We start from the raw sequence: 20,378 nt of genomic DNA on the forward strand, positions 1-20,378 counted from the left end.
AGCGTGCTACTGTCTTGAGCAAGTGTGGAAAGTGGTTGAAGAACTGTGATATCACGAGCTGGACTCAGACATCACCACAGAACATGGAGGATGGGGCTTGCCCTTGCGTAAAGCAGAATAGGCTCTCTGTGGCAGAAGTGTGGCAGAGTGCTGGTGCAGGTGGCATCGTTCAGGACAGTACCGTTCAACGCACATTGTTGAACATGTTACCAAGTTGACCCGATGACATCGTCAATTACGACTGTTATCGAGATTAGACCGTGGATCCATCGAAATGTGTCGGGGTTGGTCCGATGAATCACATTCCTTCTTTCAGCAGGTTGACCAGTCGTCAGGCGAATGGCTGCTCATGGGACCTGTGAAAGTAATCGAAGGCACATTGACAGCTGTGAACTTTTTTTATTTTACTTTGTTTTCGAGTCATCAATTTTCTGATTGATTTGCTGCAGTGCGCCACAATTCACTCTCTCTTGCACCTACGTTCTCGATTATCTGTAGGTTTTATTTCTATCTCTGTCTTCGCCTGCAGTTTTTACCCTCTACTTCTCCCTGAAGTACCATGGAAGCTGTACTCTGATGTCTTAACACAGGTCCTAACGTCGTGTCCTGATTTCTACATATGCCTTTCCTCTCCCATTCTGCGCAGGACCTCATCATTCCTTATCTTATCAGTCCACCTAATTTTCAACATTCGTCTCTAGCACCACATCTCAAATGCTTCGATTCTCTTCTGTTCTGGTTTTCCCACAGTCCATGTTTCATTGCCATACAATGCTGTTCTCCAAACGCACATTCTCAGAAATTTCCTCAATTTAGGCACATGTTTGACATCAGTACACTTCTCTTGGCCAGGAATGCCCTTTTTGCGAGTGCTTTTGATGTCCTCCTTGCTTTGTCCGTCATGTGTTATTTAGCTTCCAAGGCAAGTCGTGTACTTCGTGGTCACCAATTTTGATGTTAAACTGATCGCTAATCTCATTTCTGCTACGTCTCATTATGTTCGTCTTTTCTCGGTTTACTCTCATTTCATATTATGCACTCATTAGACTGTTACTTCCACGCTATATGCCCAGAAATTCTTCTTCACTTCCACTGAGGGTAGCAATGGCAACAGCTAATCTGATCATTACTGTCCTTTCAATAGAATTTTAATCCCACTCTTGAACGTTCTGTTGTTACTCGTATTTGGAGGTGGGCTTGGTGGGAACTTGCATATAACTCTTAGCTGTCCCAGACTACCAACCCTGAACGTTTGAATAAGATTTAATTTCCGCTTCAGATGAAGCGTTCATCAATAGGTGCCTGTTACGCAAAAATGTGCAACGGATACTTTTATCAAACCGTCCATTTTTGGCTGTAAAGAGACGTCTGACTGTCTATAATACAACGCACTTGTCTACATAAAAATTTGTATTGTCAAAGAATATCAGTATTTATCAAATGTTGCGTAATATTCTTCAAGTTAATGAAACATTACACAGCTCTATAAATTAGTACTCAAATACACTATTGAAATGAAAGTTATGTCCTGGAACAAACTGGTACTTACATCCTGAAACAGTTTTTCATACGCGCAGTGCCACTCTTAATCCCTAGCTATCTTTAAATAAAAAATTCTTTCAATTTTAACAGCAGTTCTCATCAAAGAATCTGGCCTGGCTCAACCAAAATCATTACGTCAGCCTCATGCAAATACAAACCAAAGACCTACGTTTTACAGAGTTCTTCAAATCTTCAATAGACGATGGTGATCTCCTTACACTCCATGTGTGACATTGTTCAGCTAGTGTCATTGCGCACACTGTTACGGCCATTTAGTTTGTTTCCCAGCTATTCGAATTACTGCATGGCGGCGAGTTATTTTATTGACACGTTTATCAAATAGATTAATACAAGATTTATCCTCCACATGTAGCTTAATACTGTGGCGCAGCAACATTTTTCCACATCACCTTAGCCTTATTACTTAGAGCAAGTAAAAAAGGCGGGATGGCCAATATAAGGGGACCGTCACACACGTCTCGTCGAAGGTGAAGCAACTAAGTCGACCGGACAGCCCGCTTACTGGGTCACCTGCAAATTAATACTTTTAGAGGCAAAAATCATTAGCTGCTATAAATATAGCATTTAAGGTGTTATGGACATAGGCTCCATGTTCTGTGGGTAAAGGTCTTACTGTGTATAAACCACTTAGATTCTTAATATTATTAATTATATTCTTTAAAACAAGTTTCTCCTTAGCCTATAGTTGGGTAACTGTTTATGTTTTTATTATACCCTTTATAAGAGTAAAAGGTCAGTCCTTGCAACTGGCTATAATGATAATCATAAATACTTTCTCTCGTAATATGAGCCCTCTTTTCCTCCATCCTTTTTCTACATTTACCTTCAGTTATGCTCACAAACATCAATTTTCCTACAGCTCCATTAGAGTCACAGCAAAATTTGTCTAACAGCTTCCTTTAAATGACTGCGATACTTACTTAACAGGTCCACCAAAAAGACTGTCATATTTGTTCAGCAGCTCCACAAAAGTGACTGTGAGGAGCTTGTCTAAAATGACATTTATACACTGGCTCTCGTCTCAGCCACACTTAACATTAATATAGTAGATCGGTGCATAAGAACGTAGAGTTTTTCCGTAACTTTGATAAATGCACCAGATACACATAACATCAATAACTCATTGCACTTTTCGATTCCGCGACTGTAGAAATCACATGGTTGTGAGGCGAAGAACTCATCAAACCGCTTCCGTAGCGCATTTTCATCTAGAAAGAAAGTTCTTTGAAGGTTTTTCGGTAGAGAGCGAAAAAAGGTGAAAATCTGAGGGCGCAAATCAGGTGAATAAGGTGGGTGCGAAATGACGTCCCGACTGAACTCCCGTATAGCGTTTTTTGTCAGGCGAGCAGAATGCGGGTGAGAGTTATCGTGGAATAGCGTCCAATAAATGTCAGCATTGGTGGTTGCACCCCGGGGAAGCAATTTGTAGTACACCACACCGTCGCTATTCCACCAGATGCCTAACGTTGTCTGTTGTGGATGCTATCAGGTTTTTGTGCGGTGAGTTGCTGCTTTGTTTAGTTTCAACTGTTCCTTTCTTATGTTGGTATAAAGACACCATTTTTCTACAGGATAGGAATAGTCGGTGTTGTTCACGAGCCAACTGATGACGAACAATAGAGATGCACATGTGGTCAACCGCTGATTTTCGAGGTTTTGGCTTAGAGCATGCGGTGCCCACGCACCCGATTTTTCAACCTTCCCCACTGCACGCAAATGTCGCACGATGGTATAACGATCACAGTTCATCACATTTGACAGTTCTCAAGTTTAATGCGTTTAAACGGTCTTCATCAAACTCTGAAGTCTTCCTGAATTTGGAGAGCCACTAATGTCAAAACGATTCTCCTTAAAACGAGAAGACCGTTTTCTTGCCGTGCTCTATACGGTGGTATTATCCCTATATACGGGGCAAATGTTTCTGGCTGCATCCGGTGCTGTCACCTCTCTTTTGAAGTAAAACGATAGAATATATCGGATATGTTCCGATTTCTCCACTTGGCACTCCATTTGTAGCGTCCACAGCTCCACTCACTATCTCCATATGACATAATGGCAATAGGTAAACTCAAATAGCAACAGTGAACTACAGATACAAAATGATAATCAATAAATAAACCGGAATACCAACGTTAAAAAAAACCCTACGAACTTATGCATCAACCTAACACAGTAACTTCTAAACAGGCTTTAACACAGTAAATGAGATAGGATTTATTTAAATACCTTGTCTACTTTCAGTACCGCTGGTGTCTTTTACCACACTACTGCTTAATTCTACTTCATCTTGGTGTCTATACAGAATTCAGTTAACTTAATGTAAATACCTGTTTCAGTTTTCTCATTAAAGATGTATTTGTTTTTGGTGTTGACTGTGTAACCAAATGTGATGATGTATTCCATAAGCAAAATTCCTTTACGTTATTCCATTAGACAACTGTAGTGGAAATAAATCTTCACTGTGTATATTACAAGTTAGTTCCATTTTCAAATACAATACTATTCCCTGCTCACTCATTACGTAAATCAAATTTCTTTTAATCTTTAACACGCACTCTGAATACAATAAGAGACTTGTTAAATTGCAGTACATTCTTCCAGTTCCTTATATTTGATACAAATATTTAATTATTTCCGTCATTGCTTCTCCGATGTCTAGATAAAAAAAAAATTGGAACGAAAGACTTCATCCCTGTCTTACACTCATTTTTAATCCAAGCATTTCGTTCTCGCATTTCATTTTTGCGTTCCTTCTTGGTTCTTGTACATGTTGTATATTAATCATCTTTCATATAATTTACTCCTATTTTTCTCGGAATTACGATCATCTTGCACCGTTTGTATTGCCGAAAGTTTTTTTTTTTTTTAAATCAACAAATTCAATGAATGTGTCTTTATTTTTATAAAGTCTTGCTTCCATTGTCAGTTGCATTGTCAGAACTGCATCATTGGCGCCTTTTCCTTTCCTAAAGCCCACCTCATCAACGCTTCACGGATCATCTTATCCATTCTTCTACATAGTATTGTTGTCAGCAACTTGGATGCATAAGCTGTTAAAATGATAGTCCGATAGTTCTCACACTTACCTTCCCTTGCCATCTTCCTGATTGCATGGATGACATTCTTCTGCATGTGTGATGGTGTATACACAGTCCCATCAAGAACAGTCGTTTGGTTGCCACTTCACCTAATGACTTTATAAATTCCGCCTTATTTAATTGCAAGTTTTCCAAAACTCTGTTAAACTTTAACTCAAATACTGATCCCTTATGGCTTGCTTATCGACTCTCCTTACTTCTTCTTTTATGTCATTGGACGTTTGCTCACCCTCAGAGGCTTTCAATGTACTTCTTCCACCTATCCGCTCTCTCCTCAGCGTTTAACAGTACAATTCTCATTCCACTCTTAATGCTGTCGCCTTGCTTTTAATTTCACCAAAGGTTGTACGACTTTTCTATATTCTGAATTAGTCTTTCCGAAGACCATTTCTTTTTTGTGAATTGAAGGGGATCCCTGCCGTCAGCAACATCAGGACATTAACCGGAATCAGCGGCGACGAGCGAAAATGTGTACCAGACCGGGATTCGAGCCCGACGTCTCCTGCTTACTAGGACAGGTGCGTTAATCACTGCGCCATTTGGGACACAGAGTTATCGCAACTGGGCGGACTATCTCTACACGCTTCACGGCACATTCCCACCGAGCGCCACCTTTGAGCGGTCTCAGTCCATTGACTCCATGTTCGGTACTCTGAGATTCCTATAGGAGATCGGACGTATTTGTGCATCCGCCCTGAAGAAGGTGGACCCATCGCCAAGATAGCCGTATTAATTATACACAACTGGCCATTAAAAATGCTACACCAAGAAGAAATGCAGATGATAAACGGGTATTCGTTGGACAAATATATTATACTAGAACTGACATGTGATTACATTTTCACGCAATTTGGGTGCCTAGATCCTGAGGAATCAGTACCCAGAACAACCACCTCTGACCTTAATAACGGCCTTGATACGCCTGGGCATTGAGTCAAACAGAGCTTGGATAGCGTGTACAAGTACAGCTGCCCATGCAGCTTCAACGCGATACCACAGTTCATCAAGAGTAGTGACTGGCGTATTGTGACGAGCCAGTTGCTCGGCCACCATTGATCAGACGTTTTCAATTGGTGAGAGATCTGGAGAATGTGCTGGCCAGGGCAGCAGTCCAACATTTTCTGTACCCAGAAAGGCCCGTAAAGGACCTACAAAATGCGGTCGTGCATTATCCTGCTGAAATGTAGGGTTTCGCAAGGATCGAATGAACGGTAAAGCTACGGGTCGTAACACATCTGAAATGTAACGTCCACTGTTCAAAGTGCCGTCAATGCGAACAAGAGGTGACCGACACGTGTAACCAATGGCACCCCATACCATCACGCTTGGTGATACGCCAGTATGGCGATGACGAATACACGCTTCCAATGTGCGTTCACCGCAATGTCGCCAAACACGGATGCGACCATCATGATGCTGTAAACAGAACCTGGATTCTTCCGAAAAAAATGACGTTTTACCATTCGTGCACCCAGGTTCTTCGTTGAGTACACCATCGCAGGCTCTCCTGTCTGTGATGCAGCGTCAAGGGTAACCGCAGCCATGGTCTCCGAGCTGATAGTCCATGCTGCTGCAAACGTCGTCGAACTGTTCGTGCAGATGATTGTTGTCTTGAAAACGTCCCCATCTGTTGACTCAGGAATCGAAACGTGGCTGCACGATCTGTTACACAGCCATGCGGATAAGATGCCTGTCATCTCGACTGCTAGTGATACGAGGCCGTTGGGATCCAGCACGGCGTTCCGTATTACCCTCCTGAACCCACCGATTCCATATTCTGCTAACAGTCATTGGATCTCAGCAATGTCGCGACACGATAAACCGCAATCGCGATAGGCTACAATCCGACCTTTATGAAAGTCGAAAACGTGATGGTACGCATTTCTCCTCCTTACACGAGGCATCACAACAACGTTGCACCAGGCAACGCTGGTCAACTGCTGTTTGTGTATGAGAAATCGGTTGGAAACTTTCCTCATGTCAGTAGTTTGTAGGTGTCGCCACCGGCGCCAACCTTGTGTGATTGCTCTAAAAATCTGATCATTTGCATATCACAGCATCTTCTTCCTGTCGGTTAAATTTCGCGTCTGTAGCACGTCATCTTCGTGGTGTAGCAATTTTAATGGCCAGTAGTGTATGAATGTGTTCTTTAAGACATGTCGGAAAAAACTGACACCACGCATTCATGTAATTTATATAACATTTCTTTTCTGATTTCTTCACACTCTTCCTGCAGCTATTTCGCTCGGACTTCCTTGCACTTCCTATTTATTTTAGGTCTAAGTGACTTACACTGCCTAATTCCGTCTTTTCCGGAACATTTTTGTTCTTCCTTCTTTTGTCGATCAATAATTGATTTTTTCTGGTTATCGGAAGTTTCTTCGCATTTACCTTCCATGCACCTATGTTTATCTATCAAATTCCAGTGACTATTTTTTTAGCGATGTCCATTTATCTTCAATTGAACTACCTACAGGACTGCCTACATCCTTAGCGAACGTCAAACGCATCGCATCATTGCTCAGTGGTTCAGTACCCCACTTTTTTCTACATTGATTCTTCTATAGGATTATCTTAAACTTCAGTCTGCTCTTCATAATTACTAAATTGTACTCCGAGCCTGTTTGCTCCTAGATACGCTTTGCCATCCAATATCTGATTTCGGAATCTCTATCTGACCATGATGTAGTCCTGCTGAAATTTTCCCGTGTCCCTAGGTCTCTTCCAAGTATATCTCCTCTAGTTGTGAATCTTGAACAGTGTTTCGCTATTATTAGCTGAAATTCACTGCAGATCTCAAGTAATCTTTCTCCTCTCTCATTCCTATTATTACGCCCCTATTCTCCCGTAGCTGTATCTTATGTTCCTTCCCACATTATTATTAGATTTTTATCTCCTTTTTCATAATGAATTTCCTGTTCAATATCATATACTTTCTCTACTTCTTCATTTTCTGCTTGTGGCGTCGTCATTTATATCTGAACTATTGTTGATGGCATTGGTGTTGCTTTCGATTCTGACGAGAACAGGGAGATAAGAAATAGCTTCAAATTTCCGTCCAATTTCACTTTTGCCAGCATTCTCAAAAATTTTAGGGAAAGTAATGTACAATCGAGTTTATAACCATCTTATCTAAAATAATGTACTGTCAAAGTCACAGTTGGGATTTCTAAAGGGTTCTGATATTGAGAAGGCTATCTACACTTTCAGTGAAAATGTGCTTAATTCATTAGATAAAAAATTGCAGGCAGCTGGTATATTTTGTGATCTGTCAAAGGCATTTGACTGTGTAATTCACAATATCCTCTTAAGTAAATTAGAATATTATAGTGTAACAGGAAATTCTGCAAAATGGTTCAAATCTTATATCTCTGGAAGGAAGCAAAGGGTGTTATTAGGAAAGAGACATGTATCAAGCTATCAGGCATCATCCAACTGGGAACTAATTACATGTGGGGTCCCACAAGGTTCCATTTTAGGACCCTTACTTTTTCTTGTGTATATCAATGACCTCTCATCAGTAACATTACCAGATGCCAAGTTCGTTTTGTTTGCCGATGATACAAACATTGCAATAAATAGCAAATCAAGTGTAGTGTTAGAAAGATCAGCTAATGAAATATTTTTAGACATTAATCACTGATTCCTAGCCAATTCCTTATCACTAAACTTTGAAAAAACACACTACATGCAGTTCAGAACTTGTAAGGGGTGTCCCACGAGTATATGCCTAACATATGATGACAAGCAGATAGAAGAAGTGGATAGTGTTAAATTCTTGGGATTGCAGCTTGATAATAAATTCAACTGGGAAAAGCACACCACAGAACTGCTGAAGCGTCTTAACAAATCTCTATTTGCAATGTGAATTGTATCACACATAGGGGACATAAAAATGAAAAAGCTTGCATACTACGCTTACTTTCATTCCATAATGTCATGTGGGATTATTTTTTGGGGTAATTCATCAAGCCAAGCAAAAGTTTTCCGGGCACAAAAACATGCAGTAAGGGTTATATGTGGTGTGAACTCAAGAACATCCTGCAGAAGCCTGTTTAGGGAACTAGGGATACTAACTACTGCTTCCCAATATATTTATTTCTTAATGAAATTTGTCATTAAAATATATCACTTTTTCAAACCAACAGCTCAATTCATGGAATCAGTACTAGAAATAAGAATAATCTTCACAAGGATTTAAAGTCACTTAGTCTTGTACAAAAAGGCGTGCATTATTCAGGAACACACATGTTCAATAACTTGCCAGCAGCCATAAAAAGCTTAACAACCAATGAAATTCAGTTTAAGAGAAGCCTACAGGATTTATTGGTGGCCAATTCCTTCTACTCCATCGATGAATTTCTCAGTAGAACAAACTGATCTGTGTGTGTATATATATATAAGTACAATATAACTTCTGGACAATTTCAGTGCAGTAATGTGTTCATTGTAAATAAGTATTATAATAGTTGTATTACACGTTTATTACCTTATAAATAAATAAATATATATTTTTTATTTTAAATTCAATGCACTAGTATGTGTAAAATGATTCTTTCATATAGTGTTCATTAAAAAATGACGATCCTTTTGAAAGGTGGCTACACTGAGCCACAGCGCCAGAGATTGCGCCAAAGAGTATTATTAAGCCGCCTCCACAGTGCTTGGGGAGAGCTCGTAGTAGTCAGTGCTTGTCGAGAGCTCGTAGTAGTCAGTGCCTGTCGAGGACTCGGAGTAGTCTGTGCTGAGATGTTGTAGTGAAGAGTGTTTGTTGAGATGAGCTAGTAGGCAGTGCTTACCGAGATGTGATATTGGAGAGTCTTGTTGAGATGTGGTAGTAGAGAATCGGTGTGGAGATACATTGTAAGGATTAGAGTGATTTTCATCAATATAAATGAGGTAACAAACTCCGTTTCTTTTTATTTCAGTGTCCTAAATAATGCGTTATTACAGATTCAGTCAACAAAGCATCTGGCGTGTGTTCTTGTATTAGAGTTTAATTCTGCTTTCCTTACGCAATTACAGTATTTCTAATTTTCTTTTATCACGTCAGTAAACTTGGTATTTAAAAATTCTTGTCTTGTTGAAGAAGAACCGTGCCAGATGTGCGTTGAGTCACACTCCCACACACAGAACAATTACACTTGTGCTTTGGTTTAGTAGGTTTTATAGTTGCTGGGGACTTAATTAATTAACTGTGTTAACGAAAATTTTCTTTCATTGTTTGTTGTTATTCTATGCAGTCAGATTGCGTAATAATACTAGTCAGGGCCAACCGTTTACGAAACAGCGTAATCGGACTTACAGCTACTAAAAATATTTGCATTATATTTAATTAAGCCCCCATGCACTTTCACTTGGGACCTGTGGAATGGTACATTAGCTTATTTGTTTGAGTTGTAAATATTTGTCATGTATTGTTGTTTTTCTGACGTGTTCTACATCCTAGAAGGCCTCCTCACTACGGATCAATTGGAATGAAAGTAAATCTAATCTAATCTAATCTAATCACAGAACTGCTCACTCCCTGACCTGCTTTCTCATTAATTATGAATCCTACTCCCGTTATATCATTTTCTGATGCTGTTCATATTACTGACTAGAAAGCCTTATCTTCTTTCCACTTCACTTCACTGACACTCACTGTATCTAGACTGCGACTTCACATTTCCCTTTTCAGATTTACTAGCTTCCCTCTCTACAACAAACCCCTGTTGACTGTGTGAACATTATTGCGGACCATTTGCACCCCTTCAAGCTTGATGTCTTTCCCGGCAACAGTGACATATTCCAGCAGGATAACTGTCCATGTCGCAAGGCCAGAATTTTGCTACAATGGTTTGAGAAAAGTGACAGTGAACTCAAGATGATGTCTTGGTCAACTAATTCTCCTGATCTGAACCCGATGTAACGCATCTGGAACGCTATTGGGCGCTACAAGCCATCGGCTCGTAATATATGAGAATTGCGTGACCTGTGCTTAGACAACTGGAGTCGCATACCACCGGAAACATACCAAAGATATGACGAATCAATGCCACCCAGAATAGTTATTGTACTGCGCTATAAAAGTGGACCATTTCACTATTAAGCAGGTGGTGATAATGATTTGGCTCATCGGTTTACCTAGGGTTTACCTTTGCTTTCCCCCACCACGAGGGCTCCGAGCCGCTGCAGTGAGCCTCCGGACCGCACTGTTGGAGCAGCCTGATCTAGGCCATACTACCGTTCACTTGCGTGACTAAGAGATGGGGCCCCTCCACGCCCGCACCAACGTGGTGACCAAACCAAAAGTTCTACTGTCACCTCCGTAAACATGTTAGTTATCTAGTAAGTTGGCTCTGGTTCAAATGGCTCTGAGCACTATGGGACTCAACATCTTAGGTCATAAGTCCCCTAGAACTTAGAAATACTTAAACCTAACTAACCTAAGGACATCACACACACCCATGCCCGAGGCAGGATTCGAACCTGCGGCCGTAGCCGTCCCGCGGTTCCGGACTGCAGCGCCAGAACCGCTAGACCACCGCGGCCGGCTATCTAGTAAGTGGATCACTGGACTGTGATGTTATCCGTGCGTCTGGGTAAGACTACGCATTAACACGGTCCATCAGGTGATAGATAGTGGACGAAACGCGAGTGAGGGTAGCGATTTGAAGAGCAGAGGGAAAAAAGTGCCAAGGCTCGTGCCATGGGAAAAAAACCTCCGTGACAGTGGGATGGGTAGTAAGAGCAGTAGTGGCTTACTAGCTGCGATAGTTCATGCAAGGTTGGATTTGTTAGTATGGTTATCATGCATCATTACCGTGACAAGTGATGGCGATGTATCCCAGTTGCTGCAGCCGCTACATTCGTGGAACAGTCAAGATCGTTATACAGTAGTGGGAGATCGGCCATAGATCATCTCGCTGTGTGGGGGATGTGTGGAGCTTGTCTGCATGCAGTGTACGGTACGGCTTCCCTACGTGGTGCCAGTTATTCGGCAGTGTATTCCAGCTGGATATCCAGTAATGGCGTCTGATTAACAGGGGCTCACCTGTACCGTTATGTTAGCGTATGCTTGGCCATAGATTTTAGGTCCTTACAAGTATGTCTTTTGGTCTATCTATGGTTGTGGTCGTAGTTCCCCAGATTCAGAATGAACGGGTTCTGCGAATGTCTGGAGTTTCTGTATAGTCTTGTGGTGAGTTTGTGGATTACCTCCGTGAGAGTCTCAAGTCGGTATTCCCGGTGAAGGTCCGCGATGCGTGTGTATCGTGGAGCATTGCTTATGATTTTGAGTACTTTGTTTTTTATGAGCTGCAGACGGCGCAGGCGTGTAGGCGCAGCGTATCCCCAGACAGGAACTGCGTACGTCATCAGGGGCCGGATAAGTGTCATGTACATGGACCTCGACATCCTTCTGTTCAGTGTGCTACGCCTGTTGAGCATAGGGTAGAGCTGTTTGAGCCTCGCGCTAGCTCGGTTGGTCATGTGTTGTATGTGGTACCCCCAGAGTAATTTCCGGTCCAGCCAGACACCGAGGTATTTGACTTTCTCACGGAAACGTATTAGGCGTGCATGTAGAGTTATTGGTCTGCAGTATCGGTGTTTGCGCAGTTGCTTCGGTCTTCTAGTGAACAGAACGGCTTCGCACTTGTCGACGTTTACTCTAACACGCCATTTCTCCAGCCAAGGCTCAGCCACTCTGAGTGCAATCTGTAGGCGTGACGTAATGTTTGATGGTTTCCAATCTTGCGCGAGGATGGCTGTGTCATCCGCGTAGATTGCCATCGTTGTGTTGTGTGTGGCTGGGAGATCGTTTATGTAGAGGTTAAACAGTAGGGCCCCTAGGATGCTTCCCTGGGGTACTCCCTCGTGTATACCGTGTCGTGTTGATTGTTTTCCCTACACATCAGTGTTGAAACTCCTGTCTGTGAGGTATGAATGTATTAGACGCATCAGCCAGTCGGGGAATCCCGCGTCGCTGAGTTTGCGAATGAGGCCGTTGTGCCACAGACGGTCGAAAGCCTTTTCGATGTCCAGGAACACCGCCCCTGTAGCTTTGTTTATGTTGAAGCCATGTGTTATATGTTCAACGACCCGTAAGAGTTGTTGTGTTGTGGAGTGGTGATTCCTGAAGCCGAATTGCTCCGGTCTCAGGATGTCATTGGTTATGCAGTGCCTAGTGATGCGTTTGAGAATCACCTTCTCAACAATCTTACTGAGCGAGCTCAGAAGGCTGATGGGTCGGTAATTTTGTGGGAGGCTGTGGTCTTTCCCCGGCTTCCTGAACATCAGGACCTTGGCCGTCTTCCAAAAGGCGGGGAAGTGTTGGTGTTTTAGTGTGGCATTCTTTATGTGTGTTAGGTACTCAGTTGCTTTATCCGTGAACTCTTGGAGGACACGGTTTTGAATGCCATCATGACCAGGGGCTTTCCTAGCAGCGGAATGCATTATAGCCCAGGAGACTTCGGCTATGCTAGCATGTCGAATGTCGTCGCGCGATGGTTGGGCTAGAATGCGTGTAACCTCTTGGTCAGTAGCAAGTGTGAACACTAATTCTGAAACCTTCCAACCAACGCCCCTTCAGTTAAACAATATTATACTCACATTCTCTTTCTGTGATGTGACAGGTATCCTCCCCCATCTGGAATCAGAAAATTTGTTCAACATACGGAGGGATTTCTCTGGCCTAGAAGGTACGAAAGTACCTATTAGAATTAATTGAGGCCCGTAGTTAACGGAATTTATGTTTCAACATACCTTTCTGCGGGGTACCTAACGAGTAAGTTGGTAACCACAAAGAGTAAAATGTTCAAGACTCATTGCAGTTATCCAAGGTTTTAACCGACCATCCCATTTCTCCCACAGTCATAATGTGGAGCCTTAATTCCTCTTCGCAAACGAATTAAAAGTGTTTATTGCACACATGAGATATCTTGCGGCACTGCTTGATGACCACTTCAAGTGGAAGACCAACGTTTATAAACAGACGACGTCGCTTTGTGCTCCTCCCTCTCACCAATAGCAGCTAAATTGTTTTCTAGAGGCTTATCTACATTTCCATACACTTTAAATTCCGATTCCTGTATAAGGTCAGTACATTGCTCATATATTCACACGGAGAACAGAGACCTAGAAACTTCCATCGACACCTGAACCAACAGCGCGTATTACGTTATCACTTGCTCTGGGCCAAGGCATCACAGTGCGTAGTTTATGCTGGAAGTCGTAAATAGCGGTGCGGTACCTCTTATGGATGTTGAAATTTGCAGAACAGTTGGGCTGAGAGGGTACAGAAAAATCAGCCATCAGGGATCGATAATTGCATGCCTTACTGTTACCTGATCAGAATAATACAGTGGCCACATTAACCAAGGCAGTACATAACGTCATTGGCGCTGTCACATTAGTAGCGGTTACGTACCGATTCTGCGCCATAACACAATCTGATCTGAAGGTTGCTATCTAAAGTGATATCCAGTCCATGACTCTCGGCCAATTATGTGTGGTAAATTCAAGGTCGCTATGTAACCAGATACCAGTCACTTGTCAAGATAAATCCCTCTACCCCCTGCCGTCTCTAGGGCAAATGTGCAACTACAAAATGGCGGGAAAATGAAGGTCACCCTCCCCCCCCCCCCCAATGACCTAGTCAGTAGCATGACTTAAAAATGGTGTGAAAGCAATTTGCGACCTCTCCCTCCCCCTTCTCTCTCTAGGCAAATTGTGTTAGCCTCTTCATTCTAGATCTGTGAACCGCAATAAAAGATCCATCGGACGGATCATCAACGTCCCCAGGCATAATAAAAAGGAACTGCACAGTGGAATGTGAGTACTAATAACCCCATTCCTCTTATTACTACAAAGTGCGTTAAAAACAATGGCATTTTCTGTAAACACCACCTCCCACAGCTATTTATAGTTTAGGGTAATTTGTTACATTTTTTCGCCAATTTTCTCCAACTTTTCAAGCTTGTCATCCTACGACACACATAATTGCGAGACTTTTAATGTTAAACATTTAGGATAGTGCGATATTTTAACGAACGCACTGATATCTCACGTGAAAAAAAAATTAGCAGACTGCAACAAATACGCTTTTGTTATATGCCAAGTCTACATTTCACTGTAAGGAACTTATCTCTGCATTATTAGTGGATTAAAAATAATGACATCACAGCAAAACTACCTAAGAGGAGTTGTTACTATAAGATTACAGTAGACTTGTAAATATCGGCGGAAAATCCAAGTATGTACACACACACACACACACACACACACACACACACACACACACATCGCTCAAGACTTACACTGTAAACGATTACCCCCTACCCATCTTTGTTGCTGGCCATCAGCAGCAGCAGCATAAAAATGACTGCCGATTCTGTTATCAACAATGACGTAACGAATAGGATGCCGTAGAGTTGTCGGATACCATAATATTACAGTAGACTTGTAAATAACAGCGGAAAATCCCCGAAGGAAAATTGTGTTCACTTAATTCAAATAAACTTTTGTTCATTTTTCGCCTGAGTCTCGTTTGTTTGACCGCCTGAAGTTGATACTTCACTCCCTATATTCTTCTCTATAGCTAATTAGAGTTTATAACACCTTTGCAAACGAATGAATGCTTACCAGTTTACACCACTATGGAAGCGGGGGATTTATAGTAACAATCGCTAGGTAATATGAAAATTACATAGTACAAATTCCGTAAAATACTTGTATCGTCTGTGTTAACAGTCTCTTCCTGTTTTGTTGGCATATGATTAAAACTATTGACAGACAGAGAATAGTTTATAACATTTACTCGATCTGGACTGTCAGGAAGATGTCCTTCTACACTAGACAACTTCGGTTTGTTCTTGTTACTCCCACCAAACAAATCGCAGAATGTCAGTAGTGCTACACATTTGCTTCATGCTCGAAATGTTTAATAGGGAATGGTTTAAGTTTGCCCAGTGCTTTGGTTCTTTCAGGTATTATCTGTCTCAAAAGAAAATTTTTACGCGTGGTACACCCCTTCGACAAGGTCCTGGATTAACGAAAACATGTTTCTACAACTTTAATATTATTCTTACGTATAATAATTACGTCGTCTTTGTTAAAAATCTCATCCTAGTGTGTAGGTATATAATTAAACCTGTAGGAGAATTAACCTGTAGACAAATTGCTGAATGTAATTTGTGGGAAACGATTGGCATCAGATTAAATATTTGTCCAGAACATGATCTGCCCTTCCTGGAACCACCTTGATGTACACCTAAATTGCTCTGAAGTATTGTTTCTCCTCTGTTTCGTATAATCTTGAAATTGTTATATGAAGCTGGTTGCAAAGAAATCCCTCTGTAGTTGTTAACGTCTTGTTCATTGCCTTTCTAATGTGGTGTATGTATCAAGGTCACTATCAATTCTCCAGAGTTTTTCTGTTTTCCACGTTTTTTCAAGTATTAATTTTAGTTCATTTTTTATTTTTGGTAGAGAGAATTTGAAAAGTTCTGCTGTAATAGAGTCCTCTCCACTAGCTTTATAAGGTCTTCATAACTTCTTCAATTTCTTTGATAGTTGGGGGGTAAATCTTCTAGATTGTCATGAGTGAGTATTCGAGTCTCTGGACTGGTTCTGGAAATTACGAAGCTGATCGTAGGTCTACCAAACTCTTTAAATCTCACTTTCTCCTCCAAAGGTCTTCTGGGAAAAGGCCTCTTTAGCGGATCATATACAGATCATTTACAAAAGACACTTTCATAATAAATTTGCTCATATTTTCCCTTTTCTCCAGCATCTGGCCTATAACTTATTGACTTACAAGAGCAGTAATCATAATTGAATTTGGTATAATAATTTTATGTATATAAATTGAACTGTTCAAATATATTTAAATTTTATACTTAATAGTTTAATAATGCGAGGAATAAAACTACAAATAATGTTAGTAACCGCAGGAATCGAACTCTGGTCTACAAATTGTCAGTTTCTGCATTTATTTTGTTGGTATTACAAAATGAGATTAACAATTTCTGAATGGATAACTATATGCCAGACTGACGTAAAATTAACATTGTGATAAGTAAGCTTTGGAAAGGTAATCATACGTCAGAAATGAAAAACACAATAAAAATACTTTAAAAAGACATACTTCTCCAACCACAGTACAAATTTCAATGAATATCTTTCACAAATTAAAGCAAATTGTGGTTCACAACATGTACTATTTAAGTGAAGTTAAATGTCGGTAACGACCACTGCATTGTCATACCAAAAATAATATTTCTGTATTGCTTGAAAGCTAGTAAACTGAAGATTATTGTCGCATTACATAAAGAAAGAAACACGTATCACAATGGAGAATCGTATTTACAATCCCCCCCCGCTGTTCTGTCATCCGGGTATGTCTTCTCGTAAGAATAATGTATCCACCGATTCTTATCTTCCGCTCACTCTTTCTTCTCATCGATAATTTAACTTCTCCTACCCTGAACGTTCCAGCTATGCGGGGGCTCTTGAAACGCACTCCATAGGAAGTTAGAGAAATACTGTCGGTATTTCCGATCTTCACGATCTTTAGATGTCGTTCCTGTAAAAAGGTCCAAAAGTCCAATACATTCTTTGGGCCATCTCTGAACAAATAGAGCACCGTCTGTCCTTGAAGCCACGTTACGGCATTCGTTTTGGTACGTGGGTAGTACATCCCGTCCGGGAAGAATATAATCCCTGGTTCAGTGTTGTGTTGTCCCATTCGAAGAAAGAAAGCGATCATTTGTGTTGCCAAAAGCCACACTTCCGCCGAGGGGCCGCATATGAGGCGGTGTTCATCGTTGTCCAGAGTTTGGCACTGAGGGCACTGTGGTGAATCTGTCATATGAATCGCATGGAGTCTGGCTCGGGTGACGTTTATACCATTAACTGTTAGGTACCACGTTGCACGTGTCTCTGTGTCTAAGGAAACATGGTTTATTGATCGCCATACTACTTGCCAATTGATATATGGATGCTTCCTCTCAATAGGACTGCTGTGTCGCCCGGTCATTAGTACTCGACGCGCCATTGCAGGTCTGGTTTCCGGCAGCGCCGTCTGAACGTAGCTGTACTCTATACAAAAAAAAAAAAAGTGCGTATATGCTTGAGTGACTGGGGAATGTGCTGGACCATAACTGGCGCCATTAGAGAAACTGGCGCTAGTCTTCTGCTAAGATTCCTGTCAGACAAGTGTGATGTCGTCTCCACAGTTTTAACATTGTGCTGATATATAGTGCCACCGCTCGATCACGAACATGCGCAAGACCAAGTCCACCCCTACTAAGAGGGAGGGTAAGGGCGTCGTATCTTACTTTAAACAGTAGACCTGCAATCACAAAGGAACCGAACGCCGCCAGTATTCGTCGTGCTATCGTAACCGGCATTGGGAGTACGTGAGCAAAATGCGGAATTTGTTACGCCAGGTAGGTGTTAACATACGTGACCCGCTGGATCATGTCTAATGCCCGTGTGATGTTCCTTCTAACGCCCGTCCGGACTGGCCGTCGTAGTCTCTTATAGTTTTACGCTGCTGTGCGACATATGTCGTTGGTAAAAACAACACGTAGGCATTTCAAGGTATCCATGGGCCGTAAGGGTGCTACACATTCCTCCTTTAGTTCAACACCAATATTCATCGCTACAGACTTGTCCATATTTATACGGCTGGCAGTGGGCGTTCCATATTTGCGTATCCAATCTAAAGCCACACTCATATCGTTTTCATTCCGTAATATCAGCACCAGGTCACCCGCATATGACTTGCACGTAAATGTGTATCCCCGCAAAGTCAGTCATATCAAGCGGTGTCGTACGCCGCAAAGTAACTGGTTGAGAGCCAGTGCATATAATGTCGTTGATAAGGGACATCCTTATCTGACCGATCTCGCTACGATTAGAGATTTTGTCGTACGTCCATTGACGAGCACTTTGGGGGAGGCATTGCTGAGTAGCCGCATTAGGACAGCAATAAATGGTCGTGGAAATAGCATATGTGTCAGTACATCTGCTAGATAGTTGTGGCCAACTCTATCAAAGGCTTGATCAAAATCTATTGACGCTACAGCTGCACAGAAGTGGCACGTCTTTGCTAGAGCGATCAAATCGCGATATTCAAGCGCCTTCTGGATGTTGTTATCTTCTCCGAGCGAAGTTTGATCAAGTGAGAGTACTTCGTGCAATACTCTTCGGACGCGTGCTGCTAATAATCTGTTGAATTTTTCAAAGTCGCAGTTAAGTAGCGTCAGTGGTCGGTAGTCCCGTATCCGTGTACGACCGGAGGGTTTGTGTATCGGGATGTCAGCCCCTCCACAAAATCCGGCGGTAAGAGCACGTCAGGACGCATTAATTCGCGGCAGCTAGTAGTCCATCGTGGTGCGAGCACATAGCTAAGGGTCCTGTAGAATTCCAGAGGGAGGCCATCTGGTCCCGGCGATTTGTTCACCGCTCCCCTACCAATGGCCTCAATCACTTCCTCATCTGTAATCTCCATCAGTTGTGCTTCCGCCTCTGGATCAATGGTGCCGAAAATCATATGCGTAACTTCGTTAATGGCCGCCATATCGGTATGTACTGCGGTGTAAAGTTGAGTGTAACGTTCTACAAAGGCATTGCCTATTTCTTGTTGCGATGTTAGGTGTCTGCCGTCATCCGTGTCTACAGCATGTACTAGGGCTCTTCGTCGTCTTTTGTTTTCGTTGATGATGTGATACATCGATGGGCCTCCTCTGCAACCCGATCTAGTGTTGGGAGTGGCAGTGGACTGCTGGACCCTGTGCGTTGTCAAGTTTTTCAGGTCGCTCTTGACGTATGCTGCTGTCGTGGCGGTGGTGTTCTGGATGAGGAGTCTCGGGACCCTCTGTAAGGTGGCCGTCTTCCTCGGACGTTTCGGTAGGTGCTGCTCGGTGGGAGGGGGGGGGGGGGGGGCGCAGGGGGGCGCCGTCACCATGCTCGTGTCGTCATCTGCCGCCGTCGGCTTTTCGACTGGCCTGTCCAGCTGTTGGGCGCTGTCACTGTTCGGTGGGGCGTCCTTCTGGAACACATTTGCATTTGTGAGAGGGAAAGACGTTGCCACAGGTATTGCTACAGATTCACCTGTCGGGATTTGTGCAATTCTTCGTTGGAGACACGCTGAGCGAAAGTGGCCTTCCTGACCACAACCTAAGCAAGTTTTCGGCTGACCGTCATGAATGACTATCGCTCTGCAGCCTCCAATTGTAAGATAAGATGGCACATGTTTTGACAGCTCGATCCGTATTTGTCGCACACCATTAAAAGGTTGTCCATTTTTCTGCTGTGTGACTAAGTACCCGACCATAGAGTTGTAGTGCGCTAACCACGATCTCAGCCAGAACCCCAAATGGTAGATCAAATACTCTTACAGTTCTCAGTCCAAGTCCAGAATGATCAATAGCTACCGTTCCGACATGGTCGTCTGAATGTTTCAATTTAAGTCCATCTTTATGATCGCGTAAGATATAGTCACACACCGTGTCCTTGATCAGTTTGACGGAGACCACACTGCTTGTGATAGAGAAGTGGGTGCCAGTCATACCTTGTGGTTCAATTTTAATTTCTTCACGTATAAATCTGTGTACAAGAGTGGGGAGAGAAAAGACTGACAGGCTCGCAGCCATCCGCAATACTTATGACAGGTTTTTGGCCAACTGTACAAATAATTACAAGTCATGGTGAATTCACAACAATTGACGA

Source organism: Schistocerca americana, chromosome 2 (genome assembly GCF_021461395.2).
Source record: "Schistocerca americana isolate TAMUIC-IGC-003095 chromosome 2, iqSchAmer2.1, whole genome shotgun sequence".
NCBI classification, from domain to species: Eukaryota; Metazoa; Arthropoda; class Insecta; order Orthoptera; family Acrididae; genus Schistocerca; species Schistocerca americana.